Genomic DNA, 27,159 nt, shown 5'->3' on the forward strand with positions numbered 1-27,159 from the left:
GGAATTAAACCATCAGCCACTGCTAATGCCAGTTACCGTCCTATTACCGTATTTAACAGAGTATCTCACCAGATTACTTTGAAACGGTTGTAGAAAGGAATTAAACCATCAGCCACTGCTAATGCCAGTTACCATCCTATTACCGTATTTAACAGAGTATCTCACCAAATTACTTTGAAACAAGGTTGTAGAAAGGAATTAAACCATCAGCCACTGCTAATGCCAGTTACCATCCTATTACCGTATTTAACAGAGTATCTCACCAGATTACTTTGAAACAGGGTTGTAGAAAGGAAATAAACCATCAGCCACTGCTAATGCCAGTTACCGTCCTATTACCGTATTTAACAGAGTATCTCACCAGATTACTTTGAAACGGTTGTAGAAAGGAATTAAACCATCAGCCACTGCTAATGCCAGTTACCGTCCTATTACCGTGTTTAACAGAGTATCTAACCAAATGACTTTGAAACAGGGTTGTAGAAAGGAATTAAACCATCAGCCACTGCTAATGCCAGTTACCATCCTATTACCGTATTTAACAGAGTATCTCACCAGATGACTTTGGAAAAAGGTTTCAGACAGAAAGATATCACTGCCACACAGAGAACTCAAAGCGATCTGCTTACACACACAACAGCGAGGGGAAACAGGAAGAGAACTCCGGGTGACCTCTTTTAACAGCAGTCATCCTTAACCTTATGTGCGTAGTGAGGTGCATCTGCTACGTAACAATATGGCTTCTGCTTAAAATATGCAAATATTCTACTTAGGGCTGCAACTACCGATTATTTTAATAATCGATTAAGCTGTCGATAATTTTTTTCCGATTAACTGATGAATCTGATAAAAAAACAACAAATGCATTAATTTCCAACTGTTTATTCAAAAAGCTCATCCCTGAGCTGTTATAATAATACTTATATTATTATATTAATAATAATATTAAAATAAAAAAACTAAGTAGTTTGTCCTGTTTTCAATCCAAATGTCTAAATATTTTTAAATCAAGATAGTTAGACAAATTAAAAAAAGCATAAAAAATTATCTTGTTTTCTGAAGAAAAAAAAATCTCAATTAAGTGATTGTTTTCTTTAAAACAAGTTAAATTATTTAGGAAGTGGGTTAGAAAAATAGGTCCCACTTTATATTAAGTGGCCTTAACTAATATGTACTTACATAGGAACTAATAGTTTATTACGATGTACTTATTGTGTAAATACATCTATTTACTGTGTACTTATGCTTGATTAAATACATGTATGTAATTACATCTGTAATTAACTTTTGTAATTACATTTGTAAATACACTGTTGACCATCCCTTACACCTTAACCCACCCTTAAACCTACCCATGCCACCAAACCTGTCCATAACAAAACCTCTATCCCAACTCAAAAGCACCAAAATTGTTCTCAAATACATTATAAACACAGTAAGTACATTGGATTTATGTTCTGATGTAAGTACATAGTAGTTAAGGACACTTAATATAAAGTGGGACCGAAAAATAATCTTAATGAGATATAATCTCAAACAGAAGTTTTACCAGTTCATATAAACGTGTAAGTGATCGTGATCTATAACGTGAGATTGGCGTCGTTATGTTTACTTGCGGCCGCTCGTTTGCCTCATTCATAAAAAGCTTGCAGGATTCAGCTCGTAAATTCACCAGTTACTCCCCAAATACATGCAAGTAAGTGGCTGGTGAACTTAAGATTCAACTTTATAGTTACTTTCACTGTGTGTAATGTGTATCTGATATGAATAAAACACATCAGCAAATTATGTTTGTTTGGATTGTTGGACTTCATTGTGTTTTAAAAACTCTTAGAAATGTTTTGTTTTACTAGTACTTGTGTGTATTTACATGTCTAAAATATTTAATAAGCATTAGGCGGTTAAAGCGCTGCATAATTGTACTATCTTTTTCAGCAGGGTTAAGTTGGTTTTGTTTTTTTAGAAAAAAAAAAAGCGAAAAAACGAAGCACTTTTGCGACGGTCCCTTACTGAGAGCTCTGCTCAGCACAAGCTCTCTCTGGCTCAGCGCCAGACACTGCGCCAAAGCTCGGTTTGATTTTTTTCAGTTGCCGTTCTAAAGGTAAACGAGCTAATGCTAACTTGTCATGCTTGTCAAATAGAATAACGAGTAAAACATCTGCACCAGAGACTTTACAATCCTCACTTAAAAACGGATCAAAAGTAGGATTATTAAGTTAGTTATTTACCCTGCTGTTGAACTCCCTTCCTCCTCATCCTTGTCTATGAGGTGCTGAACTCTGTATCAGTGCGCGAGAGAGACCGTGTTCACTCTGCTCCGCGCTGAACTAAAGGGTTTTTATGATCAAACGTCCCCGTGATCGATTCGACACAACAAATCGATTGTGGAATTCGTTGCCAATGCTTTTAGTAATAGATTTTTATCTATTTAATCGATTGTTGTTGCAGCCCTAATTCTATTTGATTTTAATATATTCTGTATCCTTTATATTTCATATACGTATATATTTGTGTTTGTGTGTGTGAGGGCAGCACATTGCGATATTTTGTATTTCTGCAATATATATATTGCAATATAAAAACAATTTTACCAGATGAATTGAATAGCATTTGGAAACCATGTATTAATTTTCAATTAATTGCTATGATTTTATAGATAAATCATGCATGACATGTCATATGCAAATATAAGAGTGAAATAAACAGTGCTTTATGGTTTTCAGGGTGTAATCAATTGGTATTCAGGTACAGAAATTAAAAAGGTTTTGCTGTTTAAACAGAAAATAAAATAATACACATAAATATTATTGCTTTCTCAATTTGTTTGCTGGTTTTATTTGTTTAATTAAAATATAATAATTTATATTTTTTTATTATACAAGCAGAGTAATTGGAGTTTATTAAACGCATTTTTGTAGCTTGAAATAAAATAATTATTTACAGAAAAAAAAAAATTCTTGTTTAGTTGTAATTGCCAAGGGGATATTTCTTAATTTGTTATAATAATAATCAACAACCACAATAATAACAACAATAATAATAATAATAATTAAGCTATAACTTAAGTAATTAACAATATAACTAAAATATTACAATTGCAAAACCCATTAATAACATAACATACAATATATAAAATATTAAATATAAATAGAACTCTAATAATTAACTATATTTTTATTTTTTTTTAAATTATTTTCAATAGTAAATCAAGTCCTGTGAAGTTCTCAAGAAAGAAATGCACATTTAATTTAATTTTAATTTTATAATTTCACTACTTTATCAAGTCCTATGAAGTCCTCAAAAAAGAAATGCCCATTTAATAAAATTTTAATATAATTTAATTTGTTTTAATTAATTGTAATTTTATTTTATTATATAATTTTACTATCACTTATTATATAATTTTATATCACGTCCTATGAAGTCCTCAAAAGAAATGCTCATTTAATTAGTTTAAATTTAATTTAATTTAGTTTTAATTTAATTGAATTTTATTTATAATTTCACTACTTTATCAAGTCCTATGGAGTCCTCAAAAAAGAAATGAACGTTTTGTTTCTTGTTTTGTTTTATTTTATAATTTCACTACATAATGAAGTCCTATGAAGTCCTCAAAAAAGAAATGCTCATTTAATTTAATTTTATTTGATAATTTCACTACTTTATCAGGTCCTATGAAGTCCTCAAAAAAGAAATGCTCATTTAATTTTATTTTATTTGATAATTTCAATACTTTATCAGGTCCTATGGAGTTCTAAAAATGCACGTTTAATTTTTATTTATTTAATTTTATAATTTTACTATTTTATTAAGTCATATGAAGTCCTCAAAAAAGAAATGCCAATTTAATTACATTTAATTTAATTTTAATTTTATTTTATTTCACTACTTTATCAAGTCCTATTAAGTCTTAAAAAAAAGAAATGCACGTTTTGTTTTTTGTTTTGTTTTATTTTATAATTTCTCTACATATTGAAGTCCTATGAAGTCCTCAAAAAAAATGCACATTTTATTTTTTATTTAATTTAATTTTGTTTTATTTTATTTCAATTTCTAATTTCACTAATTAGGTTCAATAAAGTTCTCAAAGAAATGCACATTTTATTTTTTATAATTTTATTTTATTTCATTTTATAATTTCACTAATTAAGTTCAATGAAGTCCACAAAAAAGAAATGCACATTTTGTTTTATTTTATTATTTAAAGGCGTAGTTCAACCCTAAATTAGTCATCATTTACTCACACACACATTCATTAAAATTGAATAGAAGCACAAGATAATATATTTTGTCCTTGATGTTTTGAACAATACGTATTTAAATTTTCATTGATTGAACAAAAAGGGAGGCAAAGTGGTTAGCACTGTCGCCTTACAGCTAGAAGGTTGGTGATTCGAGTACCAGCTAGGCCAGTTGGCATGTCTGTGTAGAGTTTGCATGACCTCCCTGTGTTGGTTTGGGTTTCTTCTGGGTGCTCCGGTTTCCTCCACAGTCCAAACACATGCGCTATAGAAGAATTAGAATTTATTAACTAAATTGGCCGTAGTGTCTGAGTATAAATGTAAGAGTTTATGGGTGCTTCCCAGTACTGGGTTGTGGCTGGAAGGGCATCCGCTGTGTAAAACATATGCTAGAATGGTTGGTGGTTCATTCCGCTGTGGTGACCCTTAATGAATAAGGGACTAAGCCGAAGGAAAATGAATAAATGAACTCTGTAAAAATGCTGGGTTCCACACAATTTTGTCATGTTTTCCCAACACAAATCAATTAAGTTAAATTAACTGTTTTTACACATTTAAGAGGATTGAACCTCCAAAATCTTCAAGAATTGTGCCGTTTCAACTCATTTTAAATAAGAGGCTTGGAGAAGCAGCAAAAAATCTTTTTTGAATGAATAAATGAGTAATATACACTGTAGAAAATGCTGGTTCCACACTATCAATTTGTGTTGGGACAACATGAAGAAATGCACATTTTGTTTTATTTTATTTTACTACTAAATCAGTGACTAGGCCTAAGCCTAAGGAAAATGACTGAATAAAGACATGTATTTTATTTAAAAAAATCTAGCAAATCAAATTAATTAAACCAGTTTTACATCAGAAGTGCGCTTATTGTGCCTTCTAGGCCGCTCACAAGGATCTGAAACGGAGCCGTATAATTCAAGACACGGGAAGGTCAAAAGCTTCCAGTGAATCAGAAGAAGTTGATTTTGATTGTCTTTCTCTCAGGCCTTTGGCTATGCAGATGAGTCTAGCGAATTAATTAGTTAATGAAGTGACCCGCCCTCAGGACTGAAGCCACGCCTCCTGCCAGAGGAGCTGCACTCAATTACATCCGAACAGAAGCTTCCTCCTGCTCCTCTTAATTGAATTATCATTACAGCCGTCCTCATTATTCTCTCTTCATTTTCCTCCATCGTGTTTGACGTCCACCCTTCAGCGACAGCGCATGAGTTTAATATGAACAGAAAGACACACATATATACATGCACAACCTCAGACATGGCTCTGTGTCAGTGTTATGTACACATATGTGATAAATAATATGGGCATTAGGCTCATCTGACAACGTCGATTGAGCTTTTCACCCTGTTATCCAAATGCAAAGGCTGCAATTTTATTGCATGCATTTCACACCGCATATGGAATCATGTCAAACATGCTTCTATATAATTTGAGCATTGATATCGCAATGCATGTATCCGCAATAGTCACATCAAAGGATTAGATGATTTATTACAGATTAATATATATATATATATATATATATATATATATATATATATATATATATATATATATATATGTTGCGTGTGGCGTTCACTCCTGCCATTAATAATTACTTTCAATTGATCTTGTTTGTCCTTTTCCCTTTTCAGTTTTCTATTGGTTAATCTGGTGGCGTCAGGCCTTTAAAACGAAGGGAAGCGGACTTCTAGGACCCCTCATTCCTCCACGTCACCACAGTCTTTGACGGCTTTATTGTTGTGTTCTCCTTTATGCTTTCCTTTTGATATTTGTTTGGAGTGGGGAGCTCCAACCTGCTTTAGGTTTGTTTGGTTGTTCTTTATTATGTTGTTGGGCTCCCCATCTCTTGTCAATTTGGATTGTTTTGTTGGTTATGTTATATTAGTAAATAATTTAGCTGGAGCACTTTGGCCGTTGTTTATTATGTTACGTTGTCTTTTGGTCACGAGTCTTATTTAAGTTAGGGACCGTAACAATATATATATATATATATATATATATATATATATATATATATATATATATATATATATATAATAATTTGTACAACGATGACCATGTTGTTTTACATTTGATTGTTTAATTTCTGTAAACAGCACTTTATTTGTTTTTTTCATGTAATTTATTATAATTTATGCATATTTTAGCATTGATATCGTAATGTTTTTGCAATAGTCACACTGCAAGATTAGATTATTTATTAAAGATTAAAAGTTATTAGTATTATTTAAAAATATGTATTTATACAATAATGACCATGCTATTTTACATTCAGCCTTATCTCACGAGTAAACGCACGTATTTTACATTTTGTCTATTTAGTGGCTAATTCGTACAAATTCCTATGAGTTCAGTCGTACGAAAATGTACGATTTTAAAAAGGAGGCGTGGCACCCACCCCTAACCCCAAACCGTCATTGGGTGATGAGCAAATCGTTCTAAATTGTACAAGTTTGATCGTATGAATTCATACGAATTAGCCACTAAATCAAAAAGTTACGAATTGCCGTGAGATTGCCCATTAAGTGGTTTCGTTTGAAAGTGTAGAATCTATATTTTATGCACATATGCATCCCTTTGGTTTTTATTCTACTGTACAAAAGTTATTTACACTTAAATACACAGTATTCTGGATACCCGAGCTGGGTATTGAACATTGGTTCATTTTCATATTTTTCATATGACACATGTACAAGTTATAGCTCAAATGAAAGCTCTTGCCGGTGCTCACACGGTTCTAGCGTTCTTTTTACTGAATTATATTCACGTATCAAACAGTTGCCGAATGAATCGCGGTGTTTCCATGGCGCAGAAGTGAAAACAATACATTTATGATCAATAAGCAGCCCCAGATAGCACAGACAGCTGTCATCTCTTACCTTATGCTGTGCGCTTCAGGGCCATTGTCCTCTGTTTTTGAGGTGATGTGCATAAGTACTCCTTTTATATGTCTGACGTGGTCCAAACATAGTGAATTATGTTTGATCAAACAAAAGAATAGTGAAATATGAAAACAATGATCGATCCCTGTGGCTTGTACAGCACCTCTCACCAGTTGGAATACAATATCTTTCGCATAGATTATGATGGAGACATTTTTCTTTTTTTTCTATGATTACAGATATGTGCAGGAACCACCAAAATTAATTACAGCATGCTAGACCACACACAACCTAAAAAGTACACTTTCAAATTTGAGTCAATAAAAAAAAATATATATTTATATACAAAAAGCGCCTCTTTTTTTAAGGGTTTATTATAACACAGGCAACATATACAGATATTAAAAACACTTTCAATAGTGTTTTATGAAAATTCAAAGTTTTTTTTTTTTTTAATGATACCAATTTTTTGCATTTACACGTCTGCATGTGGATTTGGGAAGCTTTTAAATTTAAGTAGGCAAAATCCAGGCAGAAATCCTAAAATAACAGCAGAGTTTAACTGGTTAAGTTCAACCCACTTAAATTTGTTATATTGACTTAATCATTTTTAATTGGACAGCATGAATGAATTGTGTGAAACCCTGCATTTCTTTTAACAGTCCTCCATGTTTACCAACTATGATGCTTTCTGCTGCTGAGAGTCCCGTGGTCCATTTCAACATGTCACACTTAAAATGTGAGTAGATGTTAAAATGGCAAAAACAAGCTGCATTATTGTGTGTGTGTTCCTGTTACTCAGCATGGAGTGTGTTATCATTTCTCCATGTGAATGTGTGACAGATGCACACAGCGGCAGGCAGAGGCTTGTCTGTGCTGCTGTGTGGAGTCAGTTTGCTGCTGACTGACAGCTGATTTACTGCACCGCTCCATCTGCAAACTCATCAAACACTCTCACAGAGACCACTCAGATTCAGTAAAGAAAAAAAAAGATTGCTATCAGAAGACCCCCCCCCCCCAAAAAAAAACAAAAAACTTTTTCTACTTTATAGAGATTTACACAGTTAAAGGCGTAGTTCAACCCAAAATTAGTCATCATTTACTCACACACACATTCATTAAAATTGAATAGAAGCACAAGATAATATATTTTGTCCTTAATATTTGGACCAATACTTATTTTCATTGATTGAACAAAAAGGGGAGGCAAAGTGGTTAGCACTGTCGCCTTACAGCTAGAAGGTTGGTGGTTCGAGTACCAGCTGGGCCAGTTGGCATGTCTGTGTAGAGTTTACATGATCTCCCCGTGTTGGTTTGGGTTTGCTCTGGGTGATCCGGTTTCCCCCACAGTCCAAACACATAGAAGAATTAGAATTTATTAACTAAATTGGCCGTAGTGTCTGAGTATAAATGTAAGAGTGTATGGGTGCCTCCCAGTACTGGGTTGTGGCTGGAAGGGCATCCGCTGTGTAAAGCATATACTAGAATGGTTGGTGGTTCATTCCTCTGTGGTGACCCTTAATGAATAAAGGACTAAGCCGAAGGAAAATGAATAAATGACCACTGTAAAAATGCTGGGTTCCACACAATTTTGTCATGTTTTCCCAACACAAATCAATTAAGTTAAATTAATTGTTTTTACACATTTAAGAGGATTGAACCTCCAAAATCTTCAAGAATTGTGCCGTTTCAACTCATTTTAAATAAGAGGCTTGGAGAAGCAGCAAAAAAATCTTTTTTGAATGAATAAATGAGTAATATACACTGTAGAAAATGCTGGGATCCACACTATCAATTTGTGTTGGGACAACATGAAGGAATTAAGTTAACCTATTAGTTTTTACAAATTAAAATAGACTAAACATAAAACAGTTAAGTTGTACCAATGAAATCTCAAGAATTTTGTTGTTTCAGCTCATTTTATTTGAGTAGTTTGAACAAGCTGCAAAACATTTTTTTTTTTTTTTGAGTGTACTGGTTGTTACATCGCCAAGAAAATGTTTAATTTTGATTTCAGGAGGACCATAAAGTCGATGCACTCTTAGAAAAAAAAGGTACAATGTTGTACCAAAGAAGGTACAAAACCTTGTCACTGGGGCAGCACCTTTTTATGGAACAGAATTGAGCCTTAAGACAAAGATGCAAATTTGTATCATTGCATTTTGTACCTTCAAGGACATGATGTGCACCATGGGAAACCAAAGTGTACCTTTGGTTTTTAAATCTGCAGATACAATATTGTTCCTTCTTCAAAGGTACAAATCTGATCTATGACGGTACCACTGCAGTGACAAGACACTCTGTACCTTAACAGTGTCAAATGTGTTCCTTCAAGTAGGGCTGTGCAATTAATAGAAAATCCGATTTCGATTTAAGCTTATTTATTAGATAGGTTCATTTCGAGCCCTGTAAAGGTACACATTTGTACTTGAAGGGTCCATATTGGTTCCTCAAAAGCATATATTAGTACCTACAAATTTTAGGAAGAACACTTTTGTACTTTTTAGGTACTAATATGTATTGAGGTATTAATATGGACCTTTTAGGCACAAATTTGTACCTTTTGAAAAGGTACCACACCCGTGACAGCTCGTATACCTTTATTTCTGGATAGTGATGAGGAAAATGGAGTGGATTCTAATTTCTTAGGTCAAAGCAAACAACAAAGACTGTAAATAGACACAACTCCAATTTGGGATGTTCCAGTTGCAAAACAGTCCCTTGAGAGCCATATTGCCAACTCATAACCCTATAAAGCCAGAACACGATAAGAACTGTCCCGTGTGTAAATTTAGCTGTTTGTTTCTCTCTGCGGTGATCCTTCTGCGATGGCCGACACTGTGTCTGCTTCCAGTCGCTCTACATCTGCAACTGATCTCCAGCAGACCAAAGATTCTCAGAGAGAGAGAGAGAAAGCAGAAGAAAAAAAGAGGAAAAAAGAGTGGTTTACGGCGCATTGGTACATCCTGTCTTAATGAGAACCCCCATCTGTCCCCAGCAGGACGGACGGCTGCAGAAAGAAAGGAGGAATAAAGAGGAGAAGCAGAGGAAGGGGTGTGCGTGTGTGTGCGCGCGGGGGCCCGCAGTGACCCCTGCATATAGACGCTTCTCATTAGCTTAAGCTGGGGAAGCTTGTTAACCTCGCTAATCGCAGAAGGAGCTCGCAGAAAGAGCTGGAATTTACTGCCAGTTTTTCCTCATCAAAGGACGGCGTGTTGCGGAGAGGAGAAGGGGGAGTGTGTGTATGCGTGTGTGCGTGTTTGGGGAAGGTGTGGGTTTGCGTTCAGAGATAATAGCGTCCCATGATGGGAAGAAGCAGCGTTGAGGCAGGTGTGAGGATTTCTCATGTAGATGAATGTGTAGAAGTGAAATGGCAGGAGGAGTCTTGTGGACGTTTTGCCGGTCAAGCAAGCCAAAGAGAAAGTTTTAAAGAGTTCAAGGTTGCTAAAGTAGATTGCTATTGATTTTTTTTAAAACTAATTGTTATATTTTCTTGAAAACAATGCAATTTTTAGGGACCTAACTACGTTTTAATTTTAACTTGATTTTAACTTGTTTTTTGGACAATTGATAGTAAATAAGCATAAAATAAATGACTTAGCATAAAATAAATGACTGCATTTTTATCGTCAAATGACATTTTATTATTTAAAAAACAAAACAAACTAACAAAAACAAGTAACTATAACATTACATTACAATAACAATAACAAGTTATTGTATAACGATGGTTTGTTCTGTAAACTATTGGGAAAAATATATATAAAGGTTAAAGGGGCTAATAATTTTGACCCTAAAATGTTTTTAAAAAAAATAAAAACAGCTTTTATCCTAGCCAAAATAAAACAAGAAATAAGACTTTCTTCAGAAGAAAAAATATTATCAGACATACTGTGAATCCTTCTTTGCTCTGTTAAACATCATTTGGGAAATATTTTTTAAAAAGATTAAATCTCTTCTTTAAAAATATTTAAGAAAAAAATTCTAAAGGGGTTTAAGAATTCTGACTTTAAAATAAACAGTTGAAGTATTTTTGCACTTTTCTAATTGTTACAGATTTTGTAAATAAAGCAATATGAATAGACAGAGGGAGAACAACTAAATGAAACTTACAGAGTGAATAGTATTGGACCTAAACAAAATAATATAAACAGACAAACAACTATGCACAAATACACTTACTGTATACGTACATACATGTATATTATATACTGACCTCTACAGAAAATAAATACATTTTATATAAAAACATTTTTAAATTGTTTTATTAAAATAATATTATTCTTATTTAATAATAAAAAAACTTATTGTAAAACGATACATATATATAACCCTTATTGTAAAGTATTTTATATATATGTTTCCACACACACACACACACACACACACACACACACACACACACACACACACACACACACACACACACACACACACACACACACACACACATATATATATATATATATATTATACATAAACACACACTATATACTTGAAAAATGTAGTGAGCTAAGCTATTAGCTACTCTTCTTAAAATGTACGTTAACTACACTAAAAGCTACCCCCTGGGTAATGTATCAACTTAAATATGAATGTATGTATGTATGTGTGCATATATATATATATATATATATATATTTATATATATATATATATATATATATATATATATATATATATATATATATATATATATATATATATATATATATATATATATATATATATATATGCACACATACATACATACATTCATATTTAATATGTATATGTATATATATATATATGTGTATATATATATATATATATATGTGTATATATATATATATGTATATATATATATATATATATATATATATATATATATATATATATATATATATATGTATATATTTATCTATATATGTATTTATTTATCTATATATGTATGTATATATATTTATGTATATCTGTGTTTGTATGTATGTATGTGGATATATATATATATAACCTATATACATATATATATATATATATATATATATATGTATATGTGTGTGTGTGTGTATATGCTTATTATTTTATTTATTATTATTTTTCATAGTTTTAAAAGAAACCAATAAAGACTTGCAATAATCTTGTGAATGAAAAATCTTGTGTTTATGAGTGACACATTAACATTGACAATCAGAAATATTTCATCATTTCAGAATCATTTCTGCCTGATCACATGACACTGAAGTTTGGAGTAATGATGCTGGAAATTCCACCTCGTCATAGAAATAAATGATATTTCACAATACATTCATTCGTTTTCCTTCCGCTTTGTCCTTTTATTCATCAGAGATTGCCACAGCGGAATGAACCACCAACTATTTCAGCATATGTTTTACACTTCCAGCCGCAACCCAGAACTGGGAAACATCCATACACTCTCATTCACACACACTCTCATACACTACAGCCAATTTAGGTTATTCAATTCACCTATAGCACATGTGTTTGGACTGTGGGGGAAACCGGAGCACCCGGAGGAAACCCACGCCAACACTGAGAGAACATGCAAACTGCACACAGAAACGCCAACTGCCTTAGCCAGGACTCGAACTAGCAACCTTCTTGCAGTGAAGTGACAGTGCTTACGACTAAGCCACCGTGTTTCCACCCCCATATAATATATAAAATGCACATAGGAAAAGTGAAGGTATGCATTGAAGTGTGCTTGTTTGTTGTTTGCCAGAGCGTATCTACCAATGCTATGAATCAAGCTGTAAAAGTTTTACGAGCAGCTCAGCGAACAGGATGGTTTGCATGTTTCCTCATCTGAACGGCTCAGAGCCAAACTGAATGCTGCAGGTCAGTAAGTGCAGCTAAACTTCATAAAGCAGTAATAGCGCAGTGTTTCGCTCCTGTCATGCGTGAACATCTCCAAAAAGCCTGCAGTGACTTGTCTTGTTTACGGCAGAAAGAAGGAAAAAGATTTCCACCTCGCTGCATACCTCCAACCCTGCGTCACGGCTCCTACAGTTCCTACAAGTCAAAATTATTCGCCCTCCTGTGAATTTTATACTCAAATATTTCTCAAATGATGTTTAACAGAGCAAGGAAATTTTCACAGTATATCTGATAATATTTTTTCTTCTGGAAAAAATCTTATTTGATTTATTTCGGCTAGAATGAAAGCAGTTTTTAATTTTTAAAAAACATTTTAAGGTCATTATTATTAGCCCCTTAAAGCTATATGAATATTTTTCGATAGTCTACAGAACAAACCATCGTTATACAATAACTTGCCTAATTACCCTAACTTGCCGTTTTAAGTTGAATATTAATAGCCCCCTTAAAGGCCACTTGTGATAAAAATCAACTTTTTGTAAGCTGTTTGGACAGAACTGTGTATAGGTGTAGTGTGTCCACTGTCTTATTGGAGTGACACAAAGACAACAAGTCTCTTTTAAAAATTTCCTGATGTTAAAATAGGCCCCAAATCCCAGTGATTTTGAGGCCCACCGCAATGTGACGTAGGAGTGCAGTTTTCCCCGCCCACCAAATTGATTAGCATGCACCGTGTTTCTATAATAACATGTATTCACACATCCACAGAACTTTATTTTTGCAAAAAAAAACTATGATTAAGCTATCTGTTTAACTCTCTGGGACTTTTACAAGTTTAAAACGTTTATAAAACAGCAGGTTTGTAATGCTGTGATCACACCAGATGTGGCATAAGCGTCTAAATGCAGACCCCCCCCCCCTTCAAAATTTTTTTTGCATTGCATTGCATTGAAGAAGACATTCATGGTTCAGTGCTTGGGTTTCAGTGCATTGTGGGAAATGTTGTCAGCAGGCCTGTGTGTGGAGGGCGGCTTTTGTCGCTTTGTAAACTGTGAAATCCAGAGGTGAAGACAGAAGTTGTGTGCAGAGAACATGTAATCCGTGCTCTGAATCTTATCTGTTGCTTCTTGAAATCCTGCCTGTCAGTTTGCGAGCCGCTTGTTGTTTTATGGTCATCAGCGCAGGCAGTGTGGGATAAAACAGTTTTTGTGTGCGTGTGCAAATATACAGCACGCATATACACGCATGTTGGTATAAAATCATAGTCACACTTTTAACAATGGCAGCATGTGTTCTTGTTTTTCTCTGTGACTCATGGCTGTCCAGGAAAGGGAAGTCATGTGTTACCAAAAGGATAATATTTAACAGACACCATAAAGTAGTGTACCTAGGTTGTTATTATAATTTTTTCCCTATTCATTAATTAATTTAATTATTATTAATTATTTATTATTTAATAAATTATTATTAATTATTTAATCATTTATTTTTTTCAATTTGTTATTTTTCATTTTTTTTATATTTAATAAAATCTTTTTATATTAAATATTTTTTTATTAAAGTTTATATTTTTCATTGTTAAAATTTATTTTTTTTAATATAAATTTGCATGTTCTCCCTGGTTTCCTCCGGGTGCTCCGGTTTCCCCCACAGTCCAAAGACATGCGGTACAGGTGAATTGGGTAGCTAAATTGTTCATAGTGTATGAGTATGAATGAGTGTGTATGGGTGTTTCCCAGAGATGGGTTGCAGATGAAAGGGCATCCGCTGCATAAAACATGTGCTGGATAAGTAAGCGGTTCATTCCGATATGTCGACCCCAGATTAATAAAGTGAGAAAAGTCGAAAAGAAAATGAATAAATTAATGAAGAAATATATATATATATATATATATATATATATATATATATATATATATATATATATATATATATATATATATATATATTATAACACATTTAATACATTTAATATTATATAATATTTTATTTAGTTTTTATTTAATTTACATTTGTTTTTATTCATTAAATTTTTTTTTCCATTTTTCAAATTTAATTTAGTTAAATTTAATATTTTTATTTAATTTGGTTATTTAATTTAATTTAGTTTTTATTTAATTAAATTAATGTAGTAAATTTGTTAAATTTCTTTATCAATTAAATAAAAATAATTGTTTTGTTCTATTTTATGTAATTTTTATATTTACTTTTGTTTTTCTTTTCATTTTTTTATTGGTCTTTTTTCAGTTTAATTAAACGTATTTTAAAATAAAATTTAATGTATTTTTTTACATTTAATTGTTTGAATTAATTTTTGTTTAGTTAATTTAGTTTAGTTTAATTCATAATTTTATTTTGTTTTATTATTTTATTTTATTTTGTTATAGTGTTTTATTTTAGAATAACTTAAATTTGCTTTTTATTATGTTTTCCATTTTATTTATTTTTTCTTTAAAAATCAATTTAGCTTGAGACATTTATTTATTTTCCTGTATGATAACACATCATTAAAAAAATGTTTCATTCTTCACGTATATTCAGGAAGTATATTATGAGATGTTTTGCCCTTTGATACGCCTCTGAATGGCCACTTCCTTTGAGTTTTCGATGTTGTTTACACAGTATTTTCCTCTTCTCTGCCCTTATCTCTATTTCTTCAACACAGAAAACTTCAAATAATCTTTGTCATCTCTTTGTCAAAGCAGGATGATATATATATATATATTTTTTTTTACAAATTTAACTGTTTAACCATCATAATGAAAAATTGTTTGTTTAGTGAGTTTAAAACTTAATTAAGATGGATGTTTATTTCTAAAGATGTTTGATGACTAAAATGGTATTTTAATAAATATATCTGTTAAATAAATCTGTTTTGTTTAAATGCACCAAAATATATTATCTGTATTAACTAAATGGATAAAAATCTACATTTTCAAAATAGGGTGTACTATTTATGCTGAGCACAACAAATAAGCCTTTCTCTTAGAAGACAACATAGTATCAGACATGCTGTGTAAAAAAAAACCTTTACTCTGTGAATCATCATTTTGGGAAATTAAAAAATAAATAAATAAATATACATACAGTATACACACAGACACACTAAACCATATTTAGGGTTTTCAGAGAATGGTCAGAAAATGAGAAAATATCCAGTGAGCGGCAGTTCTGTGGGCGCAAATGCCTTGTTGATGCCAGAGGTCAGACGAGAATGGCCAGACTGGTTCCAGCTTATAGAAAGGCAACAGTAACTCAAATAAGCACTCGTTACAACCGAGGTCTGCAGAAGAGCATCTCTGAACACACAACCCGTCCAACCTTGAGGCGGATGGGCTACAGCAGCAGAACACCACACCGGGTGCCGCTCCAGTCAGCTAAGAACAGGAAACTGAGGCTACAATTCACACAGACTCACCAAAACTGGACAATAGAAGATCGGAGAAATGTTGCCTGCTCTGATGAGTCTCCATTTCTGCTGCCACATTCGGATGGTCCGGTCAGAATTTGGTGTCAACAACATGAAAGCATGAATCCATCCTCCCTTGTATCAACTGTTCAGGTCATGCACGTGCACACATAGGGCTCAACCTTTCAGTGCACATGCCCTTTTTAGTCTAGGATAGAAAGTGCTCCCCCACCCCCCAATATCTCTTCTAAAATTTTATCCTGCACATGCCCCTTGGAAATTGTGTGCACGGGGCTGGTTCTGGCTGGTAGTGATGGTGTAATAGTGTAGGGGATGTTTTCTTTTCTTGGCACACTTTGGACCTATTAGCACCAATTGAGCATCAAAGCCGTCAAAGAGTATCGTTGTGACCCCTTTATGACCACAGTGTACTTCCAGAAGGATAACGCACCATGTTATAAAGCGTGAATCATCTCAGACTAGTTTTTTGAACATGACAACGAGTTCACTGTATTCAAATGGCCTCCACAGGCACCAGATCTCAATGCAATAGAGCATTTGGGATGTGGTGGAATGGGAGATTCACATCACGGATGTGCAGCCAACAAAGCTGCAGCAACTGCGTGATGCTATCATGTCAGTATGGAGTAAAATCTCTGAGGAACATTTCCAGTACATTGTTGAATCTATGCTACAAAGGATTAAGCCAGTTCTTAAGGTACAAGGGTGTCCAACCTGGTACACCAGATGTACCTAATAAAGTGGCCGGTGAGTGTATATATTATACAGTAAACCTTTAAAGATCAATGGGATCCAAGTTCATGTATCCCAAATTCCCAGAATGCATTGCAACACATTCCCATTTTCTAAACTCTTCTGGGATGCCATCTATGAACTCATTTGCATCCGAAACATCTGGTGTATTTACAAACAAATCTCTGATTGTTAATTTCCTCCGTTTAATCTGAGTAAGACACGCCGTACAGCTCAAATGAATGATCTCTCTGTTGCTGCGCTCTGGTCCTCTGCTTCTCCAGGGCATGTTGTTTTGAAGGACACGGCGCGCTTTCTTCCGAGGCAGACATTCCCCGTCCCGTGCTTTCCTCTGCCCGCCAACCGCGCTGGGAGCCGGGTAAAGCTCGGTCTGTGGCGGGGCAGCTGCGGCGGGGCGCGGGGAACGCTGGAGGTGTCGGGCAGCAGGTCTTCACAGTAAGCTGTGGTGACAGGTGTCAGTGGTGCGCACACCCGCCGCTCTGACGACTGTCCCTCTCGCTTACCATCCCGCACACAGCGCTTTTCACAAGTCATGGAAACACACACACAAACACACACACGCACAGAGACACTAATGCACCTCGAGGGTCTGGACTCCTGGTCTGGCATCCCACACACGCCTGCTGCCAGCTCCGGTTACGTGATGGAGAAATAGCGATGAGAGCGAGAGAAAGCACTTATTACAGTGGCTGAAACAACATTTTCTGACAAATATTTGGATTTGAGATGTGTCTGGTTGTCAGGGTGTTGCTAAGCGTTTGCTCAGAGTGTTTTTACATACCTAATCATTTTAGCGACACTCAGTTTAAGTTTATTTGTATAGTGTTGTTCACAATATTTATTGTTTCAAAGCAGCTTTACAAAAGGTGCACATTATTGCATTACAAAACCCCACGGGTGGACAAATCTAAACCAAGTGACTACCTCCCGCTCTCCCTCATGAAGCTAATACGGCCGTAACTGAAACTGCAATTCATCGCTAGTCCTGGCTCCATATGGAGAAAATTTCAGTTGACCCCACTGTTAGAATGGCCGACTTTACAGCAGAAAAAAGGTGTTTACAGGCTGGTACAAAGAACGATTTTGGTTCATAAAGCTAATATTACCCTTCATGACAACTGTGAGGTGGTGATTTTTTTTTTTATAACTCATCTGTTTACTTTATGCACTGCAAAATAATGCTTTTTTAGATTTTTTGTCTTGTTTCTAGTCCAAATATCTAAAAATTCCTAAATCAAGAAGAATTTTTTAGACAAGCAAAACATATTGTCTTGTTTTGAGAAATAATATGCTAATATTAAGTGAGTTTTTCCTTAAAACAAGCAAAATAATCTGCCAATGGAGTAAGCAACATAATCTTACGTCAAAAGAAAAAAAAAACAAGATTAATTTGCTTACCTCATTGGCAGATTATTTTGCTTGTTTTAAGGAAAAACTCACTTAATATTGGCATGTTATTTTTCAAAACAAGACAATATTTTTTGCTTGTCTATAAAATGCTTCTTGATACAAGAAATTTTAGATATTTAGACTAGAAACACAACAAAAAATCTGAGCAAGAAAAGCTTTTATTGCAGTGTAAAGTTATATTAAGTCTGCATAATTAAGGGCGTGGCCACTTGAGTGACAGCTAGGTCTCGCAGTTCGCCATCACTTCACCTCAGCTGATTCCGGCTGATTAGCTGCTGAACTCGACATATTCATCATATTTTTGTGTTGTGTTTTATGTGGCTTTACACAGTCAGTTATCTTTTGGATTTCATTTATTCTTGACGGCTTAGTCCCTTTATTAATCTGGGGTCGCCACAGCGGAATGAACCGCCAACTTATCCAGCAAGTTTTTACGCAGCGGATGCCCTTCAAGCCGCAACCCATCTCTGGGAAAATCTTTTGGAAATATTTCCTACGATTATCAGATGATATGACATGCTTTGCGCACTTAATTCTGCTCACAAACTATTCACGTGGCCTCCGTTTCCCAGGTGAGTGGAATTATACTTATATACCTTCTCTATAAATGTATTTGTTTTATTTAAGATCATTTATAATGTTCTTAAGAGCTGTAAAGCACTCCAGAGTATGACAGACTGATTAGCTAGTCATCTGAAGCGTTGTCAAACAGTTTTATGCCTGGATTTCATCAGTAGTCTTGATTTTACTAACACAAACTATATATCTAAAGTGTTTGGAAGTAATTCACGTTTTCCTCCTGTAGAAAAATGCTACAAGAACAAAGTTTAATGGCTCAATGTGTTATGATAGTGTTTTTAAATAAAGTATTAAGCGTTCTCCCTATGTAAAGTCTGTCTAAGGCAGGTCCAAGCAAAATGCCAGCATGTGTCTGTAGCTCCGCTCACTCTTTGCCTCTATGCCCTTGTTTGGTATCCCGCCGCGCGAACAAAATGGCGACGGTTGGCCGCGCCTACTTATAGCTTCTTTTGCAGTGTTCAGAAACCTATGGGTACCATCACGGATACTACGTCCATATATTTTAGTCTATGATCTAAACTTGTTTTTAATTAAACCATTATAATATGCATATAATAAATAATACTAATGATAATAACATTAAACTTATGCAGATTGTCCTGAACAAATTGAAAAAAGCCCCCCGAGATGAGGTACGGAGGCAGTGGTGTTTATATTTATGTAGAAAGTAATAATGTTTGTAACATTTTGCTGTGCATCCTGTGTATGATCTGATTTTGATTCTGATAGTCTGAAATTTATTCTTTATCCACATTTACCCACATTTCTTCTGCTGCAAAAACACATCTTTCCAACTTTACATTTTAATTAGAATTGGCTGTTCTATGCATTTGTTTATCAATTAAATCTATAATAGTACTCCCTTTAGAACTTTAGATCTGAGATGTAAGTATATTGCTATAGGTTGTTAAAGGTGGTTTAAAGGAAACTGCAAGTCTGTTGCTAAGGTTTAATGATTGTTTTGACATGTTGCTATGTTGTTGCTAAGGTATTGCCAAGCATTTCATAAGTTCAAAGTGAATTAATTGTACTGCCATCCTGTTGCTAAGGTATTTTCATTGGATTGATGTTGATAGGGTGTTGTCAAGCTATGAAGTTTAAAGTGGTTTCAAGAGCATTGCTAGCCAGGTGCTAAAGGCTGATTTATACTTCTGCGTCAAACGCCGGCATATGCTTCGGCGCTGACACATAGCCCTTCGCCGTGGCCGTCGGCGACGTGCACCTCTCAAAAATTGTAACTACACGTCGCAACAACACGTATAGCGCAAGCTCTGTGATTGGTCGGCTTGGTAGCACTGACGAGTCTGGGCGGGATGAGAGCCGCGCGAATGGCATGAGCTGGAGGTGAGCCCAATGTAGCGATTGTTTACAAGTGTGGAGTCCCGTAAAGGAGCTCCGGATGGAAAGTTTTGTTTTGTGTTTACCTCATAGTTAAAGTTGCTGCACGTCCGCCGGTTCCTGCCTCAAAATGAGCGAGTTTGAGCCACTTGTACATCCAGGAAGTGTTCAGGAAAAGCAAAACAGCAGTGAAGAAACTCGACACAGAGGAACATTTACACCTCACTGCCAACTAGCGTTTCGGAAGTGTTAATGCAGACCAACAGAGACAGCGCGCAGAAGTATAAATGCACAGCTGTGCGCGTTGCATGCGTCGTGAGTTACGCCGGTCACTTGACGCAGAAGTATAAACCAGGCTTAAGTGTTATGAAGGGTTTTGCATGTTGCTATGTGGTTGCTAAGGTGTTGCCTAAAGGCTGATTTATACTTCTGCGTCAAACACCGGCGTATGCTACGGCGCTGACGCATAGCCCTTCGCCGTGGCCGTCACCGTCACTGATGTGCACCTCTCAAAAAAATGTAACTACACGTCGCAACAACGCATAGCGCAAGCTCTGTGATTGGTCGGCTTGGTAGCGCTGACGAGTCGGGGCGGGACCGAGAGCCGCGCGAATGGCGCTAGCCCAATGTAGCGATTGTTTACAAGTGTGATGTCCCGTGGAGGAGCTCTGGATGGAAAGTTTTGTTTTGTATTTACCTCATAGTTAAAGTTGTTGCACGTCCGCCGGTTCCTGCCTCAAAATGAGCGAGTTTGAGCCACTTGTACATCCCGGAAGTGTTTAGGAAAAGCAAAAAAGCAGCGAAGAAACTCGACACAGAGGAACATTTACACCTCACTGCCAACTAGCGTTTCAGAAGTGTCAATGCAGACCAACAGAGACAGCGTGCAGAAGTATAAATGCACAGCCACGCGCGTTGCCTGTGCCGTGGGTTACGCCGGTCACTTGACGCAGAAGTATAAATCAGGCTTAACAGTAGTTGAGTTTACAGTGGTTTTAAGGGCTGCATTGTTGCTAGGGTGTTTTTGGCTGGTTATCATTGCTATGGTAACACTTAGCTAGACAGTTCCTGAGATTTTGATAATGTTTTTTTTTTTTTTACTGGTGATCGCTCTAAATGAGATTATAAGATCAAAGCAGACATAACTTTTTTCAACACTGATGCTTCCTTAGAAAGCAGCTGTCTACAAAAGTGAAGTTGTCTGTGAACTTGACCTCAGCTGTGCTAAATGTTTGGCTGGAGTGTGTGTATCGCAGTCATGAATGTGAAGGGAATTGTGTTTGTGTGTGTGAGTGTGTGTGAAGGGTCACAGCGGGGATCCAGGTTTGGCTCCTTCACGCGGAGCAGCCATTAGATCATGATAATTAGCGATTGCATCTCAGTGGGCTCTCAGTATGAGATCAAATGCTTCTCAGGACCCTCTCACTCCACTAATGAACACAAGCACCCGGTTGTCCTGCTCAGGCTATTGACAGCCTCCAGCCGCCGCTGTTAACGCTCTGTCCTCACTCCACCTTTTCACACGGCGGCGCGGCCACACAAAAGCACACTGTTTATTTAACATTCCAGCCTGAAAAACGCCCAGCTTCTCTGTGGCCACTCCAATTTAATTCTCCTTCCGTTCTCCTCGGGACACAATGCCTTCTGGCAAAGGAACACATTATTTAAAATAAGCATTTATTTAACACTCATTTTTGCATATTATTTGTAAAAAAAAAAAAAAATAATAAAATATATATTTATATCCAGTGAGATGTTAATGTGACAAAACGTTTTCTCTTTTAGGTAAGTTTGGATTATCACATTTGTTTCTGTTCTGCCTGATAGCAGAATAACGAGAGACATATTTTTTGAGAAATTGTTATAACTTTTCTTGAAAGTCAAGTTTACATACAGTAAGATTATTCTGCCTCTGAAAAAGCTCAGATGATGATGTCAAGGTTTTGGAAGTTTCTGATTGGTTAATTGACAACATTTGAGTTAATTGGAGGCACAACTGTAGAATAGTATTTAAGAAAAACCTCAAACACACTGCTTCCTTTTCTGACATGGGAAAATCAACAAGCCAGAATCAACAACAAAAAGCCAGATCAATTTGCTAAATACTCTTTGAAAAGTAATAATGTTTGGAGACATGTCCTGTGGTCTGATGGAAGTAAGATTGAACTGTTTGGCCATAATGACCAGTGTTACATTTGGAGGACAAAGGGGAAAGCTTACAAGCCTAAGAACACCATCCCAACAGTGAAGTATGGGGGTGGCAGCATCATGTTGTGGGGCTGTTTTGCTGCAGGAGGGACTGGTCTACTTCACAGCATAGAATAATAATGGAGAAAGAACATTATGGAGAAATACTGAAGCAAAATCTCAAGACATCTGCCAGGAAATTAAAACTTAAACCACAAATGGGTCTTCCAAACACACCATGACCCTAAGCATACTGCCAAATTAGTCAAAATGTGCATTAAGGACAGCAGAGTGAATTTTTTTGGAGTGGCCATCACAAAGCCCTGAACTCGATACTATAGGAAATTTGTGGGCAGAGTTGAAAAAGATTGTAAGAGCAAATCTGACTCAGTTACACCAATTTTGTCAGGAGAAATGGGTCAAAATTCCTTCAAACTATTGTGAGAAGCTTGTGGAAGAATACGCAAAATATTTTAACAAAGTTATACAGTTTAAAAGCAAAGCTAAAAAATACCAGGGAAATGCATGTAAACTTTTGACTGTCCTAGAAATTAACAAAAAAAATCTCTCATTATTCTGGCATTTAGCAAATGCAAATCATTTACAGGTAATCCTAACGGACCTAAAATAGTAGAATAGTAAAGTAAAATGATTGAATAAATAGTAAAATGATTTACCATCAGACATTTTTTAAAAAAAGGTTACATTTCTTTTTTTAGAGTGTATGTAAACTTCTGTTTTTATATATATATATATATATATATATATATATATATATATATATATATATATATATATATATATATATATATATATATTTAAACAATGTATTATGGTTTACACACATAAAAGCGCAGCTGTTTTCAAAATTGATAATAATAAGAAATGTTTCTTGATCTTCAGATCAGCTGAATAATTACTGAAGATGACAATAATGATAAAACTCAGCTTTTAATCACAGGGAATAATTCCATTATATAACCTATTTCAATAGAAAAAAAAGTTATTTAAACTTACTGTTGGCGTCACAATGACGCAGTGGGTAGCACGATCACCTCACATCAAGAAGGTCACTGGTTCAAGTCCCGGCTGGGTGCGGGTGCTCTGATACAAGTCCAAAGACATGCAATATAGGGGAATAGGGTAAACTAAATTGTCAGTAGTGCATGTGTGTGAATGAGAGTATATGGGTGTTTCACAGTGATCGGTTGCAGCTGGAAGGGCATTGTCTGCATAAAACATATGTTGGATAAGTTGGCGGTTCATTCCGCTGTGGTAACCCCAGATTAATTAAGGGACTAAGCTGAAAAGAAAATCAATGAATGAATGATGGGTCATGATTGGGGTCAGATGAGTCTTTTAAGAAGATTTTGGAGCAGATCAACTACTTCTACACTGAATAAAAGTTATAGCTTCCCAGTGATGGGTTTTGGCTGGAAGTGCGTCCGCTGCGTAAAAAATATGCTGCATAAGTTGGCGGTTCATTCTGCTGTGGCGACCCCAGATTAATAATGGGACTAAGCTGAAAAGAAAATCAATGAATGAGTAAAACTTATAGCGGGTCTCTTCTGCAAGTCTGAAGAACTTATAATGTAAATATGATCAATGATAAGTCAATAGTTTATGCTCGGAAAAATAAATTATGACACTCTAATTTACAAGAAACAATTTTAATTTAGGACTTGAAAACATCTTTTGGCAGGCGTCTTCTGCAAATCACAAGAACTTACACTGTAAATATGAAAATTTATATTTTATGGTCAAAAAAATAATGAATCGACATTCTAATTTATAAGAAAAAAGCTCTTGTGCTGCATGGCAGCAGTAATCATAGGATCAAGCGCACGGTTTTCTTTTTTATCTCTAATAACAGAAGGAACTGCAAACATTCTGAATTAGTTTGTTTTGTTTATAAAAGAGCACAAATAAATATCAGCGTACAGCGAGGCCTGTTTTAGATTACATGAACTCTGCGTAGATCTTGAGGAGATCCAGATCTGCTGCTCTTGTGCAACGTGAGAAAATCAGACTCCATGCATAAGGTTAATGCGCTTTAATGTATGCACGTTCAGCAGCACTGCGCTTTAATTAAGACACTAATTAGTGTCAGATTGGAGCAAATATCACAGCGGGAGACAAAGCACCGAGTGCTCGGATTTTAATATTCGTGAGAATAACTGCAATGACATTTCTGACAAGTTACTTTTCTCAGCGAACGAGTTCATGGCGTAAAAACAGCGAGTCGATGACGTTTGACGTTTTCATGCGCTCAGAGCTGACCAAAAGCTAATCCCAACAAGCTCATTTGCATTTATGCAGATTAATCTCCTAATCTGCATGTCTGGCTAATGAAGGAGACCGTGTGTGTGTGTGTGTGTGTGAGTGTGTGAGTGAGAGAGAGAGAAAGCGCTTGGTTAATTAGCGAATCTCTGCTCTGCTTTGCGAAAGGTCAGAGTGCCAGAGGCTCACATACGCTCCCTTTATAACATGACATGCTGGAAGTGACAAGTGCGCTGACAGCTTGTTCTTCTTTATTTGCCTGCTTTTTTTCCTTTCATTCTTGCAAGATTGCGGATCTGTTATTCGGAGCATGTTGCATGCAGTAAATGTGCCCGATCAAACACCAACTGTGACATGACATCCTGCACTGTGACAAGCCATACTACAACCATTTCACATGAATTAATGACAAGTGGAGTCTGTAACAGTTAAAACAAATAAATTACCCTTCAAAATGCATTTGTGTCCTTTTCATTCAATTCCTTTGGCTTAGTCTCTATTTCCGAGTTCAGTGGAATGAACCGCCAATTATTCCAGCATACTCAATGGTTTGCGCAGCGGATGCCCTCACACGCTCATTCACACTCAAATACCACGGCCAATTTCGTTTATTCACTTCACCTATAGCAGATGTGGGGAAATCGAAACGCCCGGAGGAAACCCATCAATACAGGGAGAATATGCAAACTCCACACAGAAATGCCAGCTGGCTCATCCGGGACTTAAACCAGCAACAGTGCTAACTGTAAGCCACCGTGCCGCCCATTCAAAATGCAAGACACTACCACTGTAAAAAGTGCAGAGCTCCACACTATTCATTCACATTGTCTCAACACAAATCTATTAAGTTACCTTAAATTGAAGTGGATTGAACATAAAACAATTTAGTTGTCCATACAAATCTCATTGTGTGTTTTCCGCTCATTTTCAAGAGTTCACACTTAGCTGATGATTTACAAAGCTTATTTGGCATGCTGTCCCGGGAGAGAGCCCCGAGCTCAAGGGCTCATCGAGCCCGGGGCTTCCTCCCGTTGGCAGAGCAAGAAGGGAGCCCGAGCTCGGTGGATCTCAGAACTCCCCTGCTGCTGTAGCTAAGGGAACGTAAGGAATTAGACAAGCTTGATTGTTATGTATGTTGAATGTCTTTGGATGGTGGGAGGAAACCGGAGAACCCGGGGAAAACCCACGCGGACACGGGAAGGACATACAAACTCCCCACAGAAACACCCACCGGTCCTATAGGACTAGGACCGGCAGTCTTCTTGCTGTGTGGTTCGCAGTGCTAACCACTGGACCACCGTGCTGCCCAATCACAGGTAAAGGAGGAGAATAGGGGAGGAGGGGGGTTTCTTCCAAACGAAGATAAAGTGAACTGAAAACTGAGGCTATTTATGGTGCCTTAGGGCTCATATGATTGGAAGATTAGTGATTAGCAAATACGAGACTGGCCCTGATAAATCATAAGCACGTGATCCTCTCGAAATTAGTTTATGAATAAACTTCACTTAAATAAGAGGTTTGAACTTTTTTTGATTGTAAAACCTTAAACCAGGCCCGGATTGGCAAATCGGGAGGACCGTGTGAATTTCCGGTGGGCTGGTCCATTTTTTGGCAGCGAGGGCCGGTGTTTCTAGCTGCTTGCACGCTCAGCAGTCCCACTTTTTATTTATTTATTTGACCATAGCCGCACTCTTTTTATTCATTATTTTGCCGAAGCTCCGCTCTTCTTATTTGTTGTCTCACAGCCTCATGAGCAAAATGCAGTCTGCAGGGTAATGATGGTGTAAATATCATTCCGGCCACACAAGCGTAATAAAGCCATTGTGGTCCAGTGGTCAGCGCGTTGTGTTTGGACGCCGTCGATCCGTGTTCTAACCTCACCAGAGTAATTCTTTTTTTATTGTTAAGACATATAAAACTGTAAGGTTTTTTGAAATAGACCAAGATACATGGGAGGCAGTTCTGGACAGGGTTTATTCTTCATCTTTATGCGCACATCACTGCCTCATTCAGTGTAAAGTGGTTCACAAAGTACACTGGTCGAAATGTAGGCTCGCACGGATCGACCCAACTATTGATCCAGATTGTGATAGGTGTCATTCGGGTTTAGGAACTTTAAAACCATATGTTTTGGACATGCCCAGCTCTTTCTTCATTTTGGGGCTCAGTATTTCAGTCTCTTTCAGCCATTACTTCTATAGATATAGCACCATCACCCATTATTGGCCTGTTT

The 27,159-nt window shown here is 36.0% G+C and overlaps 1 protein-coding gene across 19 annotated transcripts in view; it reads left to right on the forward strand.

Annotated features, from left to right (window-relative positions):
• LOC137496031 (uncharacterized) overlaps positions 1-27,159 on the forward strand; it is a 166,689-nt gene that overhangs the window by 44,447 nt on the left and 95,083 nt on the right. For 7 of the 19 annotated variants that reach the window (XR_012408271.1, XR_012408278.1, XM_073954769.1 and 4 more), the window contains one exon: positions 7,795-7,871. The exons of 8 other annotated variants lie outside the window; for them this stretch is intronic. The gene's annotated coding sequence lies outside the window, so the exon portion shown is untranslated. Of the gene's footprint in view, positions 1-7,794; positions 7,872-10,130; positions 11,377-27,159 lie in introns of those variants that run through there. 4 more of the 19 variants (XR_012408279.1, XR_012408275.1, XR_012408277.1 and 1 more) reach the window with 3 other exon arrangements.

This window comes from Danio rerio, chromosome 6 (genome assembly GCF_049306965.1).
Source record: "Danio rerio strain Tuebingen ecotype United States chromosome 6, GRCz12tu, whole genome shotgun sequence".
In the NCBI taxonomy this organism is placed as follows: Eukaryota; Metazoa; Chordata; class Actinopteri; order Cypriniformes; family Danionidae; genus Danio; species Danio rerio.